This window comes from Andrena cerasifolii, chromosome 7, assembly GCF_050908995.1.
Source record: "Andrena cerasifolii isolate SP2316 chromosome 7, iyAndCera1_principal, whole genome shotgun sequence".
Classification (NCBI taxonomy): domain Eukaryota; kingdom Metazoa; phylum Arthropoda; class Insecta; order Hymenoptera; family Andrenidae; genus Andrena; species Andrena cerasifolii.
In genome coordinates this window covers 352,424-378,008 of record NC_135124.1, presented here as the reverse complement: position 1 = coordinate 378,008, position 25,585 = coordinate 352,424, and the positions used below count along the sequence as shown (strand labels likewise).

The window sequence follows — 25,585 nt, the reverse complement described above, 5'->3', positions numbered from 1 at the left end:
TTTACCACTCACACCCCAGATCACTGTAATGAGGTTTGCAAACAATGTCGACTGGTCTCGTACCCGTCTCAATTTCAAAATTTTCAGCTAAGACAGGGTTGACCGCGGCGCTACACCCCTGTACGGAGAGATTTTTCGCCACCAGCGTGTAAAAGGCACAATACTGGCGCATCGTTCCAAAAAATGGAAGATCATAATTAAAGCCGACTTCAAAAAAATATGAAATGCGCTAAAATGTAAAAAGTAATTTTGTTCCTTATTTAATCTACGACACTCAATTTTTTTTATATCGGCGCTTCATCATTTGCATTGTGTAAATCTGGCGCCGACTTAAAAAATTGAGTGTCGTAGATTAAATTTTGATTTCAAATAATTTTTTGCCCATCCTGGTAATTTTGAGGTACATATAACTTGCAGCGACAAAGTTTTTCCTTAATATGCAAGGAAGATTTTCACCAATTTTCACACTGATTAATAAATAATTGTACATGATATGACGATATATATAAATCTCTTCGCGCCACCAACAGTCAACAGCCGCGTATAATGCGCTATTTAGCACTTTTATCACTCGCGTTGACAGTTGGCGCCGTGCGAGAAATATATATATCGTCATATCTTCTACAATTATTTATTAATCAGTTTGAAAATTGGTGAAAATCTACCTTGTATATTAAAGAAAAACTTTGTCGCTGCAAGTTATATGTACTTCAAAATTGCCTCGATACTTTTTAACGGCGAACGTTGAAAAACATGGGTTATGTCCAGTATTACTTTTTAATTAAATATTATTACATTTTTTAACATAAGGCTTTTGTGCATACATTTCACGACTCCGCTAGAGTTTTCTGAGTTTTATTTTTCAAGTCTCATAACGATCCGTTAATATTTACTCAAGTTATCGCAATTTATGTTTAAAGAAATAATGATTTTGGTCGAAGAAATTTTGTTTGTTTATAATTTTTGTCTCGAATACTAATAATTCGATAAAAATACTGTAAATAGAAAAATGTGTGCCGTGACAAGCTTTATAACACTATATTTTTTAAAATCCAGTTAAACAAAATTTAATTTTCCAATCTTTCTTAACGTTTGGACAATAATTTTTCCCATTTTCGAGCGCTAGTCCCCTTATTGTATCCAAGCCCTCAATTGTTCTAATAGCTATGGAGGAGAATGAATTCCTTTTTTAAAAAATATGTATCGAATATTTTTGGCTACTCTACAGACTTGCAAAATTGCAGCAAAATCGGTGTGTACGGGTTCGATATGTTCCTTTTAAATAATATAGTACAGTAGAAGGATATTATTATTATTATTATTATTATTATTATTATTATATGTCTGTATTATATCGTATATACCATCATTAATGTATGCGGAAACACATGATACATGGGTGGGGTTCAGCAACTGGTGCTCTTAAAAAACATTAAAGTCCTGTTTTTACAAATTACGTTATTGCAAGGGAATGAAATTTGTTTTGCGTTAAATAAACCGGAATAGGACAGCAAGGTTAAAAGACGAATGTGATTTCGTTTTATTTTCTTCCTCCGTTCTCTTCCGTTGAACGGAATATGTTCATAAGATGATTTTTAAATTGTTACTCTAACAGAAACATTTGTAAATCGCGGGCTTTGATTCTCAAAGCATAACCTAGTTTTATTCGTGCTTAATTCTACTTCCTACCACGCGTAGCGTTACAATCTGTTTTGAGACTTCACCGGTAACGTTTATGCGACACTAAAATGGTAAGGGGGTCCTAGGACCCCCCAAACCGGCGACACAAAAATACATTGCTTGACAGGTCTATTCTATACCTCGTCTGTGCTTGAAACATTGTCTATTACTGGATAGTAGTACTACATAAACAGTTGAAACTCATTACAGGTTGTAGAGAATGCCGCTAGGTAACTCTAACGGAAGTTCTATTTGTCTGTGATGCAACACGTGTGTGTAGTGAAATAAACAATTTGTTAAGCTATAGAAGTAAATTTTTCGTTTCTGTAATTGTATTATTTAATAAGAACATTAAATTGTAACTGTGACCAGTATTACACACATTGTACTCTACATCTCCAGGTTAGTGAATAAACATGCTTACTTCAATAGTTTTAGTGAACATCTAAATTTTGCAGACGTATTGGTATAAATGTGCACCCTCTTGTATCTTGGAACACACAACATCCTGTACCATGGAACATGGTCCAAGGTACACGATGCCATTTTTTTATTAATTTGTTTTCGAATAATCATGCCGCGAAGTAAAGAGGGGGTTAAGAGGGCTTCAATTGTTGTATTCCGTATTTTTCGTATTACTTTTATTTTATTAAATAACTTTATACAAATAACGGAAACTAAGACGATTACAGATAAATACTAGATTATAGATTCAGAACTAGATTCTCGTGTCCAGACTATTCGGACTGAAGTGCTCAAGTGCTTCTGACTGGAAGAATTGCGTGTAATATGTACGGTTTTCGGTAAGCTGAAAAGTGGGGGTTGTCCTGAGTTTAACGGTCGTTAAGGGATGAGGCATAGAGATCGAGGTTCAAGAATGAGTAATAGGGTACGGATAAGGTCATAAAAGAAGGACTTCAGGATGCTTACTATTGCTATCTGGAAAACTAACGCGCTGACTAATACTTTATATAGATTTAAATGACGTTGGTATAAAACACAATTGATCCAGATGTTTTGAAAAACGCTGTTCAGGCAGTTATGGCTTCTCCAGCGACTAAAATATCAATTAGGGAAGCATGCAAAGTATAATGTTAAATTAACCACTTTGTCAAGACTACTGGCAAAATTCTGGAACGTAGGAAGCGCAACTTTTGATTAAAAACCAAAATTTGACAGTGTTTGAAAGTACAAGAGGTTGTGTTCCATGGTATATGACCATATTCTACCATAGAACATTTTACATGGCACTGACATTATAATTTTTAACTTTCAATATCACTGTGAAACACAAAAATAATTACAGAATGTTGTAAAGGAATATTCAATAATCATCCTCGACACTTCTTAATTCAAAAGTATTCTAACCAAAAAATAAAAAAAGAGTAAAATGTAAAAAGTGTTCCATGGTACAACAGTCCCCCCTACCTTGGATTCTAAGTTTATTAAATATTTTCTAATTAATCCTATCTTTAACATTGATTAAATATGTAAATTATGTTATACGTATTCAGTGGATTGGTGGAATTAGTTTAAATTTGAGTTTTTAGATAAGAAGCAAACGGAGCATCAAAGCTGAATAAAATCGTTTAATTAATATATTACTATGTCTCAATTTTTTTTTCTTCTCTAAATTATACATTTTTCCACATTCATAATAAAACTCGATTTTGTATATACATAATATTTCTTAAAAGTCTAAAACATTAAAATTATACATGAAAATGTGCTCGTGCAGCAGGGTACTTTTTCTTTCTCTTCTGCTTCCAATATCTGTAAATATACAAAAACCACATTTTATTTACAACTTAACGTAGAATTTATGTAGAAATAGAGTGGCATTTTGCTGTAGCAAGTGTAGAGACTACAAAATGTATCCGAAGAAGGTGAGAGCGTATGGCAGAAAGTCTTGTTGCAGGAAATTTAAATGCTAATGGTAATAATTCAGCGAAAATGAGCGAAGAGATCCAATATTTTTAACGCTCAATTTATTGGTGTTGAAATAAAATTAATTTAATATGTTTATTGGTGAATTGAAATATTGTTAATGGGAAACTAATAAAAGCAACGAATAGCGTGGCAACTACTGTGGATTTTAAAGTATTACGAACGTCTTTCACAAAAGATTGAAAAATATCAAGGGAGATGTGTTTTCAGCGTACTTTCTTCACTAATGTGACTTGCTCTACATTGCAAGCAGTCCGCCATCATTTTCTTAATTCTTAATGCTTTGTCTTTTGGCAAATTTCCAGAAACTTGTGAGAAAGGAGATGCTTCATTTCTATCAAAGCCTGTGCGTCCCCTTCATTTCTATCCAACCTCTGCGTCTCCTTCATTTCTACAAGATCCACAGAAACTCTAAATTAAAAATAGTTTGCTGGTATAAAAATATCTGATAATTTAAATACAATTTGTTATAATGTATTCAGGGCCGTTCTTAGCGGAGGTGCAGAAGATGCCCCCGCACCTGGGCAGCCAAACCTAGGGGCGGCCGCAGGCCGTTTATTTTATGTAAAATTTTGATTAATAAGAATAATAATCAAAACTCTTTTGCATGATAACTATTTAAAATTATGTATGTATAGATATAAAAGTAAACACTGCATATTACAATCTTAGTTAAAGAATATTGAATTAATAAGGGCGGCAATATTGTTTTTGCACCTGAGCGGTCAAAACCCAGGAACGGCCCTGAATGTATTATTTTGTACATGCATGGTACAAATTTCCAGAAACTTATGCGAAAGAAGATGCTTCTCTGTCGAACCTTCTCCGGGCAATTTCCAAGTCTGTGACTCTACATAAAAAATGTATTTAAAAAATTTGGCGACTTACCTTGTTAATTGAGACAATAATTAAGTCTCCTATGTAGTGTAAAAACTCGTGACATTTCAAATTTTTACTACTTACCTTATTTGAGACTTGGCAGGTTATGATGGTTTGACACTTGGTAAGTTATAAAATTCAATAGTATATATAGGTATGTGTACAATGACGGTCGACGATCCCTGCCGAATGATACCGAGAGTCGACGAATCGACGAAAGAAACGTGTTAGTTTCGTTTTGGCTGAAGGTGTGCGTGTAACGCGTATACGTATTATGCCGACAATATTTGGTTGGAGAATCAGGAGAAAAATCTTACCGTTTCTGACAGATTCATGAGACGATATTACGATATCTCTGTTATGCGAGGACCGATTTAATTGAAATTGGTCTTAATCGAAAGCTTATATGCGGTTTACATAAGAAGAATGCCTTTAAATTTAGAAAATATTGCAGACGTGATTAGATATGAATGAAATAAATTTCAGGTTAGGTTGGAATAGCTGGGCGATGAGTAAATGATAGCGGTAGCGACAGTCGTCAGATTCAGGGTGTCGAAACATATACTTGGCGTCGAGACGCAACCGCGTCTCTAGATAAAAAGTTTTGAACGATTATATTTGTTATTCATTGAGTAAAAATATCATAAACGTTGCTCGATTTTTCAACCGGATGTTACTAGTAACCCGCGCAAAGCGAGTTGCAATCCCTGGCCAGGGTGGCCCAACCCGTTAAGGCTCATCACGGGGCAACTCTGCACCGTACTTGACTTCTGCAGCCCCGAGGTGAGCCGGCAGTCCTTTATCAGGTATACAGGACTTTTCATGTGTACCTGGGAATGACTTTTAAGGAAGGTTTCTGCCTTGTTGAGCCAAAAAATGTTCGATTTTGCACAAATCTTTTATGCGAAAAGTATTAAATATAGAATGTTGATATTTTGTATGTTGACTAAGCGGTCTTTATTGAACATAAAAATATTTTTTAAAGTTTGACAAAACATGTTAGTGGGTGTAGGATGAGCCACGTATGTTGTAATAAAACATAACATAATAAAATTGCTATGCGGTACCTGTGCATTGGATCAATGGTGATTTCAGTATCACGCGAATGCTTTAGTGTTTGTGCCAACGTACTTGCGTGTAACGTTTCGTTTTCACTGGTATGTCGATTACCACTGTATCGCCGTTTTTTTGCTTTGTGACCAGATCGCTCATTTTTCTCGCAATTGAATTTTTTGCTTTAAACATTTTGTTTTGAGCGTAATTGTTACGTGGATGGTAGATGCTGGTTCAGTAACACACTCGATTTTAAAAACTACAACGTTTATTACAATTGACCGTTACTATGGTCGGCAAGAGTCAAAGGTATCAAGATGTATATGTATTAGGTTGTTCCAAATGAAATGGCCGTTTCTGATTTTTTAATTTAAACTTTTACTTGGTAAACCTAATACGTATTTCATCAATCGAAATAGTCACCATCGACTTCAAATTCGCAGTTTTTCATACACGATATCAATTTCTTGACAGTATTTGTTTCACCTTGTTTTAAAAATGATAAATGCACAACATCCTTTGTTGACCACCATACAGACACCAAAATCTTTCGCGGATGAAGGTTCGGTTTCGGTATATGTTTTGGGGCTTCATCTGCATCCAACCACTCTGCAGAACGTCGTCGATTATCATAAAGAATCCATTTCTCGTCACAAGTAATTAGTATATGTAATATGCCTTCGTTATTATGACGAGAAAAGAAAGAAGAACTGATCTCCAAGCGGCGGATTTTATTGTTTTCAGTAAGTTCATATGGGACCATTTGTCCAGCTTTTTTTACTTTACATGGCATGTAGATGTCGGGAAACAGTTGAATAGTGAATATTCGTTCTCACTGCGATTTCCCGAACAGTTAGGCGTTATATTCCGCGTTGCCTCAGCCGCACTGTGACCAAGTTTGAACTCATACAAGTAAATTATTCGAATTTCCTTCTTTTCCATGATCAGTTAAAACGGCTTTTAATTACGTATACTGCACAATATAACGGAAATTATACACGCCAAATCACGTGTGAGACATGCACTTTTCAAATGATACAAATACAACGCCATCTGCACGGAAAAGAGCTAAGCTACAAAGCCGAGAATTTTAAATTTTAGAAAACGACCATTTCATTTGCAACAACCTAATATGTATATGTATGACCGTCTAAGGCCGACAGGAGTCGAGAACCTTTTGGTAACGTTTCTTAGTTGAGTTCTGTTCGTTCTCCTCCGCGAACCCTCTAACGAGACCTCGATTTGTCCCACCACCAACCTCTACTACGGAGGTCCGATCAGGGTGGAAATGTTCGTTCACCAATCAGGTGTAAAATGTGACACGTTGGGCGGTTTCCCGAATTTGTCCATATTGCGCCCACTTTTCCGGGTAAACAAAATGCAGTGGGGGAAAATTCCTACCGAGACCCCGAGGAAGACCAAAAGGTCCCGCGGAAGACACGACCCTCACGTGCGCGGCGTGTTTAGGGGGTTGATGATACGGCAATCACTATTGAGCGCCAGGAGAGGCTCCAAGGGTATCTTTCATAACTGGGATTTGGAGTTTCCCCTGTTTATTATACCAGATGCCTAACAGTCACAATAATCGCGCTAATGAAATTTTTAAGCTCAAAAATAGCGAAGAGAACACGTCCGCATCATAAAACCCGTGGCCTTTCGAATCCTTAACACATTTTTCACCTCGGTTTTAACTTTGAAAATCGTCCGTTACTCTTCGAGTTTACAATCATACTGAGGACGCTTCTCGAGATAGATGCTTCCGTAGCAGACCTTTTACACACACATATATATGTGTGACAATACGAATTTATAACATTCTCTTACAAAGTAATCGGTTGTGGCTTATAGCGTCGCGCCGACCAAAGCGCTCCGAATTTCATACCTACGCCCGCTTCTCTTCGTCGGCCTATAACTTTGCGAATTTTATAAATAAAATATAAAATATAAAATATACATTTAATATCGACTTGAAATTTGCTGAACGTATTCTTAAATTCATTGGCTCTTTCCGATACATGAAAAAAAAAATTTTGACCCAACAAGGCAGAAACCTCCCTTAAGTCATTTTCGACAAAGACGCACTTTTGCCTCGGTCTTTTGCTTAGTTTTTTGAGGTCATAAGCAAACACCGCGAATCCGCACTCACCAATTGGAACACAACATTGTGAGTTCACAGAGTGACTCAAGACAAGAACAACGGTATGTTTAAATCGTACCCTATCGCCCTTTAAGGGTGTGAAAACTAACCCCAAAGTCAAATAGGCACTTCCACTTTTTCGCATATAACTGCCAAAGTACAAGAGTGAGTGCGCGTTTACGGTATTCCCTTATCGGATGTGTTGCAGTCGTTTGAAATTTGACGCAGGACGAAAAGCAACGGGCCAGCAAGCAACTGTGTAGAGTATACTCTTCAATATACAATATTTCTTCGCTTAGAGCTCGGTTCCGTCTACACGTTAGGAACTCGGCGCTATGCCCACCGCTTCTGCCTCACTCATGACCTGCGAAAGCGACAGCGAGATGGAACGACAGCGAGCTAGACGACCTGAAAGCGAGCAAGGAACGGTACGAGACAAACGATGCGTTGATAAAAAAATAACAGTAATTATTTACAAAAAGACAGTCCTTACCGATTTCCATGACCGTGGAATATGTTATCGAGGGCATGAATCTGAACAACTTTTTTCTACACACGTTGCCGTCGCTCGGCTTTAGTTTTCGAGATATTCGCAACAAATTGTGGTTGATAGTTGGTTTGTATTAGATAGTTTAACGGCTCCCCATGAGTTTTTTGCAAATATCTTGAAAGGTAAAGCCGAGCGACGGTAACATGTATAGGAAAAATTGTTCAGAATATGAACTTTCATATTTCAACACAGAATATATCAAGATCATCGAAATCGTTGAGGACTGCCTTTTTGTAAATAATTACCAAAATAACAATAAAATAATATGACCAGGAAGTCTTGTTTCGAATGCGGAAAATCCGATTGCGATCAGCATTTGACCACATTTGCTAAATGCCACGAATGCGCGAAATTTTTGGATACACATAAATAACTAAATATTTATTTTTAATTTTTTGTATGTAATAAATATCTGTTTTCATTTATTTTGTAATCGCTGATACCACTAGACGTTATTTTTAATAGTATTCCCGATAATTATCACAATTATATGTAAGTGAAAACAAAAAATTAGAAAGTGGTGAAAATGGATTATACAGACATAGGTATGTGCGACATATTTTAAGTATATTTATATAGTTTCCGATTATTCGTTCGAAATCTACTTGATTTTTCTTTCAATTTCCTCGTAATAAGACCGATTTTGTTATATTTCCGGGAGTGTCCGAGTTCTATTTTGTTATCACGGTACAGTATTTCCTCGTTAGCGACTCGATTTTGTGTACACGATACCGACTCTTCGCTATCCCCACCACTTTTGTCTCACTCTTGCCCGGCGAAAGCTGGAGCGAGATGGAACGAGAGCGAGCGAGAGGCACTGAAAGCGAGCGAGGACAGTACGAGACCGACAACGCGTTGATGTTTTGTCTCGCTCCGTCTTTCGGACGTCTGACATTCTGTCCTTTGCGCTTGCGACCATCGCGCACGCTCGCCGCGCACGCAGTGTTCCATCTCGCTCCCCCCTCCGGCCAGAAAGAAGCGAGAAACCAACACTCGGAATTAGGGTTCTGTTCACGATACCGACTCAACGCCGGTCCCGACCAGCGAGTCGCTAACGAGATAATACTGTATACAAGAGGGGTTGTGGTATGTGCAACAGTACAATAATTTTCGGAATAAAATGATATTTTATAAAAATTGTTTAGGAGTTTCGTTTATAATATTGATAAGTGGATTTGTCCTTCTTATAGGGTCATCAGGAGTTAAAATCATGACTCGACGGCAATTTAAAAACATCATGCAACGATGTGATGAGAATGATTTTAAGCAAAAAATGGATTATGCTGAAAATTGTTTACTGAAGTACGATAATTATTTGGAACAAAATAAAACAAATTTTAAGCATAAAATATCTCATATCAAAACTGAGAACAAGCAGAGGTTGATAACATCACATTATAAAGAAAATAGATTTTTGAAAAATAATGATACTTAGCTAGGGGCGGTATTCACAAACATGTCTTAAGCAAATGCTTAAGATCATTTTCTAGAAGACGATCTTATTTCACTTAAAACATCAGGTATTCATAGACGTTGCTCAAGACAATCTTAAGCATTTGCTTAGAATAAGCAATTGCTTATATCGTATAAGCACTGGGCCGTATGCATACAAATAAGGAAATGCTTGAAAGTAATAAGTATAAGTAACAGCAAATACTAGATTTCGTATGCATAATCTTCTACTGGTACTAGATAGTAAATTATGGAAAATTTTAAGTAAATGCTACTAGTATTTACTTACAAGGGAACACCGCGAACTCGCACTCACCGATTCGAACGCAACTTTGTGGGTTTATAGAGTGACTCAAGACAAGAACAAGGGTGTGTTTCATTCGGGGCCATCCGCCGTTTAAGGGGGTGAAAACGAACCTCAAAGTCAAATAGGCACTTCCACTTTTTCCCGTATAACTCCCAAAGTACAACAGAAGGGAAAAAATGTTTCAAACAAAAGTTTAACAACAAGCACAATAAGCACTACAAATTCCGTTACCAAAATTTTTGAAAAAGTTTTTTTCTTAAAACAAAAATTTTACCTCACGTTATTTACAATTCCACGTGTAAATCGCTCTACTTGTGGATATTTACTGTAACACGCGGCAACGTCTCGCCCGGAAACGTTACGTCACGCGTGTACAGTCTAAAGCTCCTATACAGCACGGAAAATTGAATTTTGTCTGCCATTCTCTTTTGATTTTTCCTACTTTATTTGTATTTTTTGAAAATTTAATCCAGTTTTGGTGTTTGGTACAGATTTTGCAGGCAACTTCAGTTACTGTTCGACTAACTGTACCTATTCTGATGAACACCCGTATTTTCACCAATGCCTACTTGCAAACCGGGATCACATATGTATGCTTTTATGCATACGGCCCACTGTCTTTATAAAGTATTTGTTTAAGACAATGTTTATTCACGTTCGGGAACTTTCGGAATATTTCTGTTAGAACAACCAACGATAGAAGGATATTCCGTTCGTTCCTCGATGGGCGATGGAGTAGGATGCTCGAACACGTGTCAATAATGCGTGTGAGCGTTGAGGTTATTTATTAATGATTTGCAGAAAAAAAATTTTTCCACTGCCATGTACTGTTTGCTTTTATCATAATCAACTAATACCCAGATAGGTCACGTCGTCTATAAGCCGTCTTTCAGACTTTCAAGACGTAAAGACGGCTTATAGACGACGTATGCTACATGGGTATATAAACCCAACCACTATACTGATGTAATATAAAAATAAAAACACCATAGATAGTAGAAACTCCATTTAATTATAATTTATTTTGTACATAATTGATATACATCGAAATTAATATGGATAATAGCGGCATTGATGATGCTAATAATCTAGCGGACAATAGTGTTATTGGAGGATATATTCATTACGTGCGAGATCCTTTTGCATATTAAGATGAAGATAAAATTAAAAGGCGATGCCGATTTTTGGAATACACAGCTGTCGTGTGCACTACCCAGCCACTCTGGTACAATGTCTAAAAATTCCATCCTTGGAACAATGACAGCCTGCAACAAAGATGATAATTAAAAAAATAAAGAGAAAACTTGGACACTACAAAATGGAGTGATATTCAATCATACAATTGATAAACCATAATAATATTTCAATTATGAGTTAAAAACTTGAATAAAAACCTACTTGCACGTTTAGTGAGAAATATCCTTTGCGGTTCTGGAAAATTTCAGCAATATTGTAGAATCTTGTGGACGATAGTCTGGTATGTGTGTAGTCAATAGCTCCATCGATACCTGGTAGACCGATTGTTCCATTTCCTTTCCCAAGGTCAACGAATAATCATCGATTTTCCATGAGTGCTTCAAAATCTCTTGGCATTTTTATAAAACCTGGAAATTAAACTCGTAAGTAAGCAACTTACATGCAAAACAATTCTCGATACTGTTGGTTGGGAGATGTGCATCGTGTCACCAAGCAGTTGCTACAAATATATTTTAAACAATTTTCCACATGCACACTCTTTCATTATCAATATTTCAAACGTTAAAAATAGAATATTATGTTTGTAAATTACCTGAAAACTTGCAGTTGCATAATATCGTAAACACACCTGTAGTTGCAATTCCGGCGAAATGGGCGAGTCACGGTTGTCATATCTTGCAAGTCCTTCATAGATTTTTGGTAGAATACCAAAAATTACGGAGTCCTTACAAAAACGAAATCGCCTTTTGAATTCCTCTGCGTTATACAATTCATAAGGATTTTGCCCGTCACAAATATATCTTTTTTTTACCTATCGGCCGCTATTCTATCCTCATCGCCCTCATCAATATCGTTAATATCGATATTTTCAATGTCAACGTCAATGTTCAATAAATCCATTTTTTGTATTTGCACTTCGATTTTCGCTCACTAGTCGCTTCCTTCACGTAAGTAATGGCGAGTAATGGCCGTATAGGATGCAATAGGATGGTCTTAAGACGTCTAAAACGTTGTCTCAAGCAAATGCTTAAGCAAATGCTTAAGATTGTCTTAAGTCACGTTTATGAATCTAGGCGGCATCTTAAGCAAATGCTTAAGACGATCTTAATCTTAAGACACGTTTGTGAATAACGCCCTAGAAGGTACATTTGAAATATTACCTACAGTAATGCCATTAGGTCGCGGTCGGCCAACTAAAACATTCGAAAATTTAAGTGAACGAAGCAAATGAAGCAAAACTGAAGAACTTCGTAGGACTATAGATACAGAAGAGTTAACCTTTGTTACACAGATGAAGTTGCGAGCTGAAGGAAAAACAGATGTTTCACGAATTATAGAAGATATTATTAAATCTCCTAAACGAGCAACAAAATACAGGAAGGCATATTCTAGTAACCTAGAAGAAATACCAGTACAAATGACACCTGTACAAGCTTTGTCTATGTTTGTCGAAGCTAGATTATCAAAGTGACAGTATGAAATCATCCGAAATGGCAACAAAAAGTTTTATCCTTGCTATACTGTCTTACAAAAGGAAATAATAATTTGCTATCCGAATTCCGATGCATATAGTGTAACAGCAAATTCTGCAGAAATCAATTTGCAGGATTTACTAGACCATACCGCATCTAGACTTCTATTACATCTCCAAGAGGTTGTTGAAGTGCTTACTGATTGTGAAGAAGATATGAGTGCATTAACACTCGTGTATAAATGGGGATGCGATGGGTCGCAACGGGCACAGTTCAAACAAAGATTTGAAAATATCTCGGACTCTGACGCAAACATATTTCAAAGCTCGTGTGTGCCAGTACAACTGACTTATGGTTCAGATAATAAAAAACTTCTTTGGCAGAATTCAACACCTTCATCGCCGCGATACTGCAGACCTATTCGCATTCAATTTATTAAAGAATCCAGTGACATTATCACAACAGAAATACAATATATTGAAGATAAAATTAGATCATTGCAAGAAGGTAAAAATCTTACTGTTAAGCATGTGATGTTATTTAATGATCGATGGCAAAATTTGTAATGCTGCTACAGAGACAACGTCTACCATGATATGCTGCATTTGTGGAGCAACGTCTAAGAATTTTAATGACTTGTCTAAAACGAAGGAAATTAATCGGAACATAAAAATTTGGCTTATCAGTGTTACATGCGAGAATAAGACTATTTGAAACTTTGTTACATCTTTTGTACAAGTTGCCCGTCAAAAAATGGCAACTGAGATCTGAGAGTGACAAAGCAATTGCAAACGAACGAAAACTCAATATGCAAAAAGCCTTTAGAGAAAGAATGGGATTAAGTGTCGATGTTCCTAAACCTGGGTTTGGGAACACATACGACGGAAATTCTAGCAGAAGATTCTTTATAGATTCGGAGTTATCAGCGGAAATCACAGGTGTTGACTCACAACTAATCTACCGCTTCAGAGTAATTTTGGAAACAATATCTAGTGGTTTCAAAGTTAATATAGAAAAGTTTAGTTCATATACCATGGATACCGCAAAACTATACATTCAATTATATTCCTGGTATCCAATGACTCCTACTGTTCACAAGGTACTCATTCGCGGTCCAACAGTTATTGAAAATGCCTTACTACCAATCGGCCAACTGTCTGAGGAGGTTGTTGAAGCGCGTAATAAACACTTCCGTTTATTCAGACAAAATTACGCGAGGAAGTTTTCGAGGAAATCTTGTATTTTCGACGTACTTAACAGATTACTGCTTAGCTCAGATCCCATGTTAACAGATATGAGACCCATACCACGAAAAAAAGTAATCCCTACCTCAAAGAAACCATAGAAATGCTTCTTGGTGACTCGGACAGGCCCTTGGACACACAAGATTCATGTTTCCATGATGAAGAGGACGTAGCTGAGGTGTCTTTCGACGTGGATATCATCATCTGATTGATCTTGAATTATTTTATTGTGACACAAATATATTTTTTTAAATCAATAAAGTATTTCTGTTTTTCATTAAACAACAAAAAATAATTTTGGCAAATTTTCTGTAATTATTAACGCCAAATTGGAGCTGTCATTTTGAATTCTGAAGTTTTGGCATCAGATTCAAAATCAGCCACTCCAAAAACCCCTATATACCAAGTTTAAACAAATTCTAAAGCATCTAGAATTTTGGCCAGCTTTTGTGGTCAAATACCCCACTGTGCGACGAGTGCCACATGATAGCATCCAATTGGTCTTTCACTGACCGGGACTTTAGTCGGAGGTGAAGAAATCGGGCATATAATAATCATTTTGCCAAATTCGAAAGGTAATTTTCAAAAAATCGATGAAAGTTGTGTACTTTGAGGGTCGGTATTTATAAAACAATTTTGAATGTGGCAAAATGTGACAACTTGACCCCCCCCTTATTTTCGCTTGTACTATAACATGTTTCAATTTGAACAAAATCTCAGACATTGAGTGTTCAAAGTGATCCGCTTGGCATGGAATGAACCGTATATACGACATTGTCCATTCCAACCGAAATGGATCCTAACCCACTTCCGACTATCCAGTTGTCTTGGAACTTTACAGGCGTCCGTAGTTTGGATGACAATACAATATTTTTCAAAAAAATTAACCCGAAGGGGTGAAAAAATTACACAGCCATCAATAAATATAACCCATAACCACAAATCCAAACGAGTCTGAAGTCTGCCACTCGCGTTCTTTACGAAAACGACAAAAAGTTTCTACGTTCGGGACGCCAGTCGCATCGCGATTGCCGAAAATACATAATTTATCGAGAAATGATCCGTCACGTATGTACAAATAGTAAAACTAAATTGTTTCACGCGTTCGTAGTACCTATATCACCATCGAAATTGTAGTACAAGAAAATAATTATTTTTTAGTTTTTAATGCATTTTTAATAAAATCGTTTATTATAAATTTTGTTTATATATTTTTTTTATTTTCTAGTTTTTAGTGTTTGTGGATTTACATTTCACAGCTCAAGCTTCTTTACAAATAGATTTTATTGCTGTATGCAGTTTAACAGTTTGCTTAAACACTACAGTGCTAAAAGTTCGTAAAGAACGGTAACGTAAAGAATGGTTGATTTTAAGTCGATTGGATTTGTAGTTATGGGTTATTATTTATTGGTGACTGACAAGGAAACATATTGAACCCGAAAATTCTGATTGTAATGAATCTCCGTACGATTGTAGAGCATGTCGGAGTATGTAAGAAACGATTTTTTTTCTGCGGAAAAACACTTTGAGGGGGTGAAATCAGTCCCCAAATTTTCAGCGATTTTTCGTTTTTCGAGTATAACTTTGTAACGGTGCGAGGTAGAAGAAAACCGTAAATGGACAAAATGTTCAGTGTTTGATGCCGTATAACGCGCTGCAAAAGAAATGTTTGTACGTCCAACAATTTATAAATAAATTAAACTTTTCGTTATTTTACATATAATTTCTAACCGTGAGGGTTAGGGACGATCTTTTTCCATGTAAAAGTTATAATTCGCAATGGTTTACTAAAATGTAAAAGGAAAAAATTTGGGTTCATTTGTTTATTTGTTTGCAAAAATTTTCCGCCTTTGTCCATATTACTACCATCTGCCACTTGACAATCGAGGATTTTGATGAAACTTGGTATACAAGCACACCATTTGGAACTATTCGACAAGTATTTGTCTGTATCGGCGGAAATTCATGTTTACAGGGTGAAACTACTCACTCAAGATTTAGGGGTGGGAACCTTCTAAAGCGTATAACCGAAAAAGTAATAGACATAGAAAGAAATGTTAAATACAAAAATTACTTGAATTTTTATGAGGAATAATATATTTTACAGTTAATAAATGAAATTTTAATTGCTATTTGTTAATTCCCAAAACAATTTAATTGTGCCTAACACTGTTCGTATATAGTATTGTATTTGATTCTTTCTTACCTTGGTCAATTTGTGTACAATGATTGTCACGAGTAGAAACAGGCGACTCACAAATGCAAATTATTGTTCTCGACCACGACGTTTTATTTACAACACCGGCCACCGTAATCGTGACCTTCTGCCCTCCAACAGATCGTATACGTGCATAACAATTCTATTCACATCGCTGTGTGAGTAACCGTGTTTACGATTGTTGTGACCAGACAAATTTAAAATAGAAAAGCCAATCTACGCAGCGATTTAAAAATAGTTGTTATGTCGATAAAAAAGTCGTGGAAAAACAGCGAGTACGTTGGCCGATGTTGTATATAAAACGCAATGATCCAGAATGAAAATTCGCATTTGTGAGTCGATTGTCAAGGTTCGTGCATAGTTCTCATCACATTACGGTACGTAACTCATTACAGCACTAGTGTAAGACCTGTACTGTTCGATAGTCATCCTAGTCTTTCGATTCTGACATTTGTTAAAGGTGCACATTTGTAAGAATGGCGCGAATAAATCCTGTTCGTGTTATCCAGTTGCTCGTGACAACATTCGACGTAGCGAATATAAATCGACCGGATGCGAACCAACAAGAGGTGGAACTGCACGATATTGTAGCAGATATTATACGAAGAAGTGTCGAGGACACATGGAAACAGACACGACGTTGGAATTCCTTCAACTATTTCGACCACATTCAGAAGAGTTCGTTGATGAAGAGGCACTATCGCCAGAAGACTTACTTGAGATATTTGAGTCAACGCAAGATGAAGAACAAGCCTGCATTCCAGAAGAAGGTGGGCTCGTGGACTTGGAATACAAACAAAACGCAGTCGATTATTGGAAAGGTGGTAAGAAAAAGCGTCTGTCACTTGAGAGCGTTAGACAAAAGTTCAGAAAGGTAAAATCGGAGCCACAGTTATACAGGTGGGAGCATTCTTTAGAAAAGGGAGGGAATCGAAGGGAAAAACTAATGCAAATATCCCGTTCTGTTTTTAATCAGTTTTGTGCTTCTACGGACGTAAACACTATAATCCATGATACTGATTTGCGACAATGGGCATTGGAAGCAAGTATAGCGGTTTCTCTTCAAAATTTTTAAAGCCTCGCCAATGTGGATATTAAATTTTAAAAGACATTATAATATTGTATCTCGGAAGATAAATAAGTTTATTACCCGCTCTTGCGCGGCGGACGCTGCAACTTTGGAAAACAGTGCTACAGAGTTTGTTAACATGATCAAAAGTGTAATTGACATTGTCGGCCTGGAACATGTGTATAACGCCGACGAAAACAATTTCAACCTTGAAATGCATTCTGGTCGTACGTTAGCAGTTGAAGGCACGAAAAAGGTGGAAACAGTTGTTCAGTCCCTTTCAGCAATGACACATAGCTATACCATATTACCCGTAATCTCTGCAGCTGGGAAACTCATGTCTCCCCTTCTAATCGTGCTGAAAGAATCAAGTGGAACGTTTGGTCCTCAAGTGAAGAAAACATTATTTAATGCTCCAAACGTACATATACAGGCATCAAAATCAGGAACATTAAGCACACAATTATTTCATGAATGGTTTACTAATGTGTACATACTTAATACACAGACCTCAAGTGCTCTTCTGTTAGATTCCTGGACTGGGCACTGCCCAGCTCGTATGTTGGAACTTGTTCCCAACAATAAACAAGTCGCCATTTACACTATTCCAAAGAAAACAACCGGTATGATACAACCGCTTGACGTATACGGATTTCGGGTATGGAAAGGCTTCGTGAGAAAATTTTCAGATACAGTACTTCTTTTAAACATAGACGTTAATTTGCATTTGCGTAACAATATAATAAAACTACAATCACTAACTCACAATCAATTGTCTGCACCTATATACAATGCCTTGTTCAGGTATGGATGGTACAAAAGTGGGTACATACCTACTAATTGTAAACCAACGTTTGAACATCCTGTGGATATTGCTTTTAAAAATCAAGAAAACATAGATCCACCTAAATGTGCATTCTGTGGAGCGCCAGCTGTTATTCGTTGTGCATGGTGCGACAAGTTCTTATGCTTTCATCATTTCTTCGAAGCCTTTCACTACCACGTACATTCTTCATAGAAGTGTAACATTCTTCTACGGCAATACTGTTAGAATTGCCAGTGGTAATATGAATCGTAATGATTATACTGTCTTCGAGAATCATTCACGTATGTAAAGACATTGTTAGAGATACCCTCGTTGATGCCGTACATTCATCTGTAGCACTTTTGATTGCATACCTATTTGCCTGTATATTCTGTTACGTTCCGATCAGATTTTTAATGTTACTTTCGACCTAACGTCGGCTGGAATGTGTCTTGACAATGCTTTGCATTATGGATTTTCCTAATCGAGCACAATCACAACGTTGACACATTGTTCCCATAAATACAAAAAAAAAAATGAAAACGACACACCTGGAGTGCAACTACTGTTTGGAAATACATTTTACGCGTACTTTATATATTTTACGGCTACTGTAACGCCACCTAGGATTTCGTTCCCGTTGCACTTCCGTTATATTATTCCTCATAAAAATTCAAGTAATTTTTGTATTTAACATTTCTTTCTATGTCTATTACTTTTTCGGTTATACGCTTTAGAAGGTTCCCACCCCTAAATCTTGAGGGAGTAGTTTCACCCTGTAAACATGAATTTCCGCCGATACAGACAAATACTAGTCGAATAGTTCCAAATGGTGTACTTGTATACCAAGTTTCATCGAAATCCTCGATTGTCAAGTGGCAGATGGTAGTAATATGGACAAAGGCGGAAAATTTTTGCAAACAAATAAACAAATGAACCCAAATTTTTTCCTTTTACATTTTAGTAAACCATTGCGAATTATAACTTTTACATGGAAAAAGATCGTCCCCAACCCTCACGGTTAGAAATTATATGTAAAATAACGAAAAGTTTAATTTATTTATAAATTGTTGGACGTACAAACATTTCTTTTGCAGCGCGTTATACGGCATCAAACACTGAACATTTTGTCCATTTACGGTTTTCTTCTACCTCGCACCGTTACAAAGTTATACTCGAAAAACGAAAAATCGCTGAAAATTTGGGGGCTGATTTCACCTCCAGTGTTTTTCCGCAGAAAAAAAATCGTTTCTTACATACTCCGACATGCTCTACAATCGTACGGAGTTTCATTAGAATCAGAATTTTCGGGTTCGATATGTTTCCTTGTGAGTAATTTTTTCAAAGCCTCGGAGTTTTTTCATAATTTTGTATTGTCATCGAAACTACGCATCCCTGCAAAGTTTCAAGACAATTGGATGATTGAAAGTGGATTAAAATTAAGTTTACAAATTTGAATCAAACATACCAACAGAGGATCTAGCTGAATAAAATCATTTAATGAGACATTCCACAATATACGCATTGTTAATACCTACCGATCTCTAGTTTATATTGATAAATTTTTACAACCATGAAATCACAATTCCGAAGAAAAGCATGTACAAAAGTATTAAATTGAAATATACTTTTTATCCAAATTGATGTTTTAAAAAAATGATTACGTTATTAAATTTGTATTTAAACAACAGACAATTCTTGTTGATATAAAAGATAATTTGATGTATAGTTAGATAAAAAAGAAAGCGTCACATGTTTTTAGAAGAATTATAGCATTCATAAATTTCATTACTATCGGCGTGTTACACTTCGGTGATGTTCCTTATTCAAATTGTATGCTTTGAAATTGCACATTGATTATACAAAATATTACATCCTTCTAGATATAAATAAAAACTATTGATATGCAAATTAGTATTGTTTCATTGACATGTTTCCTAACTTCACTACCCAATTTCTCTATCTTTCATCATTGCTATCCTCCTTAACGTTCAGCGAGGCTCTGACGCTGTGACGGTAGACGCAGCTCTCGTGCCGCATTCCTTCAAGAGTTCTTGATAGCAGGACTGTGGCAACAGCGCGGCAGAAACGGAGAGAACAGAAAATGTGGCAACTATGCGTAAAAACCACCTCTGTAGAAGTTCTTTCTATCGTCCGCAGTAGTTTCATTAGGGTCGGTCTGTTTACAAAGGACGCTTCGATCGATTCGGACCATAACAAAAATGAGACGGCAGCCTTAAGTTTGAAGTTACCGTTTGAAAAAAATAAGGCTACTAAATGTGTCACACTGTCGGTCGCACTCGCCGAGATAAGTAACGGTAGCAGCCGAAAGCGAGCCAAGTTACGCCGACGCTACCGAATGTTCCTGTGTGTGCACACACATATGACACATACCGCCATGCAATATGCCATCGGTCGTGCCAATGCCGACGGCACGGCAGTCACGCGGCCGCTGAGGCCACCGCGGAACTTTTTTCGAAACAGTAACTTCAAACTTAAAGGCCACAGGTAAAAAATTATCGCAGCGGGTTCTGGTGGAACTCAAAAGAATCGGGAGACTCTCCGCTTCAAAGCGAGCTTCAGTCATTGATGTTCCGGTCATCCCTCGCGGAGATACAGCGAGTTGAAAAATATGCAATTTGTGCAATTTTTAAGCATATTTTCGAAAGGACATCATAGACTGAAATTTTAACCGAATCGAAGAGCTCACAAATATGACTTAAAGAAGATAGGCTGATCTTTTTATTGCTTTTTTCATGAATGCTCTAAGATAATTTCTGACGTTCCCACGTGCACGTATCACAGCTTGTATACGTTTTGGCATTGATGTAATCAAGTTTTCACACTGTGATGGCAAAATTTGTTTCCATGACATCTTAATGGCTTCCAAAAGTTTATTTTTATTTTTTGGGTTTTTGTCGCGTATAAATTGTTTCCAAAGTGCCCACAAATTTTCGATTGGACTTAAATCTGGGCTATTTGCTGGCCATTTTGTCCAGCTTTTGGGCCTGCGAACCCTGTCGTAGACCTTTGGCAGGTAGGTATGAGTTGCAACAGGCAATGCCACACGTGGCGCTAGTAAGACCGACCCCGGTCCTTGCTATTTCAGAGGGTTTTCTTCCAGTGAAAATCAGTAATTTTACAAGCGCAATATCTTAAAAACCAGTGGAAATAAAGTATATACATTACAGCTTATTCGATTTGTCTTGGAACACACTATCAACTCAGGTGTTAAAAAAAAAATAGTTCTCTTTGAAAAACCGAACTTGACCATCTTATCTTTTAAAATAATAATAAAAAAAATCGTCTCGGCTAATAAATTGGCCCTCTCGAACCATTCAATTATATATTTCTTTTAAATTTTTTATCTCCAATACTTTAGGAGAAATTGCGCTGTACAGTCTTAGGTAGGGCACCCTGTATATTTGACAACCCGTAATTGAGAGGTAAGGCGAGGGTGGCTTGAACTAAGAAATACTTAATTTACTTGACAACAGTGCCGTTGTGCCAGTGCTCCGTACCGGTGTCTATACGTGACTGCCTGTACGTATCAGCTCTTCAGGTATGGGTAGGACTACCCATACTCCTTAGTGTCTCTGGTACTACTTGAGATGAATACATTACACAACTAAAGTCTGAAAAAGCAGCTGAAATTAGGGATTCCACGTTTTCAAACTGTATTTTCAAAATATTGATACGACTATTTTTGCCGGAGTTATGACAATGTGAACTTGCCCCTATTTTTTGGGTTCCTAGAGGTGATCCTTTAATTAATGTGAGGAGTGTATATTATAGTATAGAATGTCATATTATATTACCAATAAGATAGCGTACCGCCCACGCAAGCGCCTGTGCGAACAACATGTGCCCTATCGTCGAGTGAACGAACTATGCGATGCAAACGCATGTACAGTGTCATTCAACCGAGCGAGTGAACCGAGTGCGGACCGCGAGCGAATCGAGCGGGCATACGTAGAACGTACGATCAACCGAACGCTAAGTGAAACGCGAGTGTAATGCGTGATTGCTGCAAGTCAAATATTAAACCTAATTGGTGCGCGTAAAGTGCGACGAGTAATGGGCGCGGGTCCAGTTCCACTAATTAGTATAAATATAGACCCGACAGCGGAGAAACTTCACTTCGACGTCACTTCAACTTTCCATTCACTTCCAGTTCAACCAGCATCAGGAACGTATCGATGCTGCAGTTCGCTAACCGGCTACCGGAATAACATCGCACCACCACCCTAGGCCGCCTGTAGCTAGGCACCTAGGCAAATTGAAATCTACAACTGAGGCCGCTTTTAACAAGACACCTCGGCTCTCATCGTAGAAAGCGTAGACCAGCTTATAGGCAACAGGAAACCACTTAAATCCAGAGAGGAAAAATACTCTTTACTGTCAACTTAAACATTCAAATCGTCTAAAGTGTCACTGTTTAGGGATAGTAGTGGTTTTTCCGAAATAGAGTTAAGGAATCGTGAGAGGTCATTTTTGAGAGTCTGGGATGTAATACCGTTTATTCCAATAAAGAGAGATTACGTAATGATGTGGAGTGTTTGCCGTACTGATTTAAACTTGTACAAATTCGAAATCCAGAAACGGTGATGTTCCCGTAGATAATACAAAAACAGCAGTGAGTCACGAAGAGTAGCCTGGCGGTGGGGGCCGAACCGCGATAGACCCGGCAAAGGCATCACACGCGACGAAGATAGATGCGTCTGCGAGAGAGCCCCCCCCCCGCGAGAAGGACGCCACGCGCTCACCAAAATCGTGGCATGCAATATCGCCTCGAACAAGTCGGTACAGTCACTTTCTTGTATTATATCATACCGACTTAGTGTCGTAACTTTATGTTCAACTAGCGATTTAATATCGCAACTTTATACTATATTTTCTATATCAATTAACGTCTCAACTTTAATTTATGTTATACCGACCGAAAGTGTCGACACGATCTTTTCGTTCTATTATACTGTGTGCCGACCACTTTTTCAAACTCATCTTGCAATATTTGTACTGCGCTTGTGCTATAATCGATTTAAAGACATTGACAATTGATCCAACCATTTCGTGTTATGGGAATTTCCCTCGATCAATTGTTAATGATCTGTGAACCAAAGTTCTCGATAGTAATAATTTAATCCAGATTTTGAGGATCGAGGCGGTCACGCTACAGCATATGTTCCCATGCAGGATTTGTTGACAACAATCTTCCAACGCCGCACAGTGTTCGATGTAATGTACAAAACTCAAGAATCTGAAGTGTTCGATCTACAAATTGTTGTATTTTAAAATGTTAATAAAGGAACGTAGGTTTTAATGCTACCCATAACTTTTACTGAATTTACCAATTTGTTGTAAATGTTACGTATGTAGAATTTTCCCATATGCCGGTCTCAACCGTTTTTCCGAGCTCGCGTCTGCGAAGGGAAAGCATCTTAAAAGCCTTTCGGTTATTATACACCAGTAATAGGGGTCATGGCCGCGGCCAGCTGGATCGCAACCATGGGAACGGTAGTGGCACGACGACGACACCTAGGATTTCCTTATATGTAGATTTCTAGCGAATCCCCACTCATTTTGGGACTATATAAACCCTTCGGTTCCAACCCTCTTCGATTCAAAGCTATACAGTCACACGTAGTCACGTCGTGTCATGTTCATACAGAGTTGGTTAAATCTAGTACGATCGGGCTCAAGTCCCCACCACAATCACAGTTAACCTCACAGAATCCGCGAGTTCGGTTTAAATTCTATTTCGCATATTGAAATACCCACTCTTACTCCCCGCATCGCCAGTGCGTCAACACCTTGCAAACTAGTGACAACTTACATTATTTATTTAATTAATTAACCGCGACACTTACATTTGTAAAATAACTGATTATTCAATATGCGAATGGTGTTCACATGTAAATCTAGTAGATTCGTTAAACCCATCTTATACCCAGCGATCCTTATAATAGTAGTAGCACATACCCACCGATACAACTTTACCGCTCGAGTTGCATCAAACATTAATTAAGAGTTACGTCGCCTCACTAACATTTCCCGCGACTCCTTGATTTCAGGTTTCTCCTCGCCGTCAATAATCCTAGCGGCACACAGTGGTTCGAGTATACTACATGCTAGTTGGACAAAATTATTTTTTCGCGGCATTGGGTTTATATGGGGTTCAAATTGTTAGAAAGCAAACCTAATTCGTGTCACAGTTTATTATTTCACTAAAAATATCAATAAAATAAAAATATGACTAATTCAATAAAGGAAAAAGAATTGTATATTACAGTATTGTACATTAACTATAATTATCAGTTATATCATTATGTCTATTCCTGTAATTTCTGAGTTTTCTGTGAAATTTTAAAAAAATTTCAAGCCGTATTGCTTGGATCAAAACCTGATTTTTGAAATCAGCTTTCTCCACATCACCTCTCATTTACCATTTCTTGATATTTATATGATATGCAACAAACATTCCAAAGTCGGATCCCGAAATGCAATGTTGATAAGTCAAAACAATAATTTTCCACGTTTACTTTTTCTTGTGCAAGCTCACCATGCATAGATTTGGGAGTTACTCCACAAATATAACACGTCATGGAGGATTTCGTTTCCGTGAGTATATTTCACACCTTCCCGTCCACCATCATTAGGAAAAACCTATAATTCATAGAGACCTCCTTCTCATCGATATGTACTTTTGTCGGATTTAAAGTATCTATTTGCCATTGAACTACTTCGTTTTTAACGAGATCATCACTCTCTTTCTGCAATATGAATTGTAAAGGGTGGCAATATCTAGTAGAAGAAGGACTTGGGTTTTCGCACACTGAATTGGAATCGTTACACAATTTTATAGGCACAGTGGAAATTAAAAACAGAAATTCGTCATTACTTCCAGCAGATGTGAATTTCTGTTTGTACATGCTATGCACCGAACTCCCATCACAACCCTCTTTACAAAATAATTGTAGCTGGTGTTGTCCTCTATCTTCTGTTTGTATCTGCATTAACACAGCAAATTTTATGTAAAATTAGTTGTATTTATGCACCAGACGTAACTATTCGGAAAATGAGGGCTAACATATAAAAAATAATAAGCCGAATAAAAGATCGGTGGGATATAAGTGGTCAACAACGAGAATATTTTTTAAATAGATTTAACGACTGGCTTCAAGGAAAAGGTTGTGTTTCATATGAAGGTCGACTTGATATCGATGACATAGCATCACCGTGAAGCTCTCGTTCTGTGGAAGGCCAATGAAATCTTTTGAAGAGTCTTCTTATAAAACTAAGAAACGTAAAGTGGTGAAAATTACACAAGAAAATTCTGTGAATGAAATAACTTTTGCTGCAGAAATAGCTCTACGTTCAAAAGGGCAAAGAAATTCTGCTAATCTTGTTAGTAACGCGATATGTTTTGCAAAGGAAATAAAGTCTTTGCGGAAACAAAATTGCGAAAAGAAGGCAAAACCAAAATCAATGACACCCGATGAGGCTTTGGCATTGTATGTCGATACGAAGAGTACTTCCTTTCCCTATAAACTTAATAGGAAAAGAGCTTCAAGC

The 25,585-nt window shown here is 37.2% G+C and overlaps 1 protein-coding gene across 1 annotated transcript in view; it reads left to right on the top strand.

Moving 5' to 3' along the window:
* The window catches only part of Cow (Proteoglycan Cow), a 1,009,917-nt gene that overhangs the window by 768,032 nt on the left and 216,300 nt on the right, over nt 1-25,585 (top strand). The window lies entirely within an intron of this gene.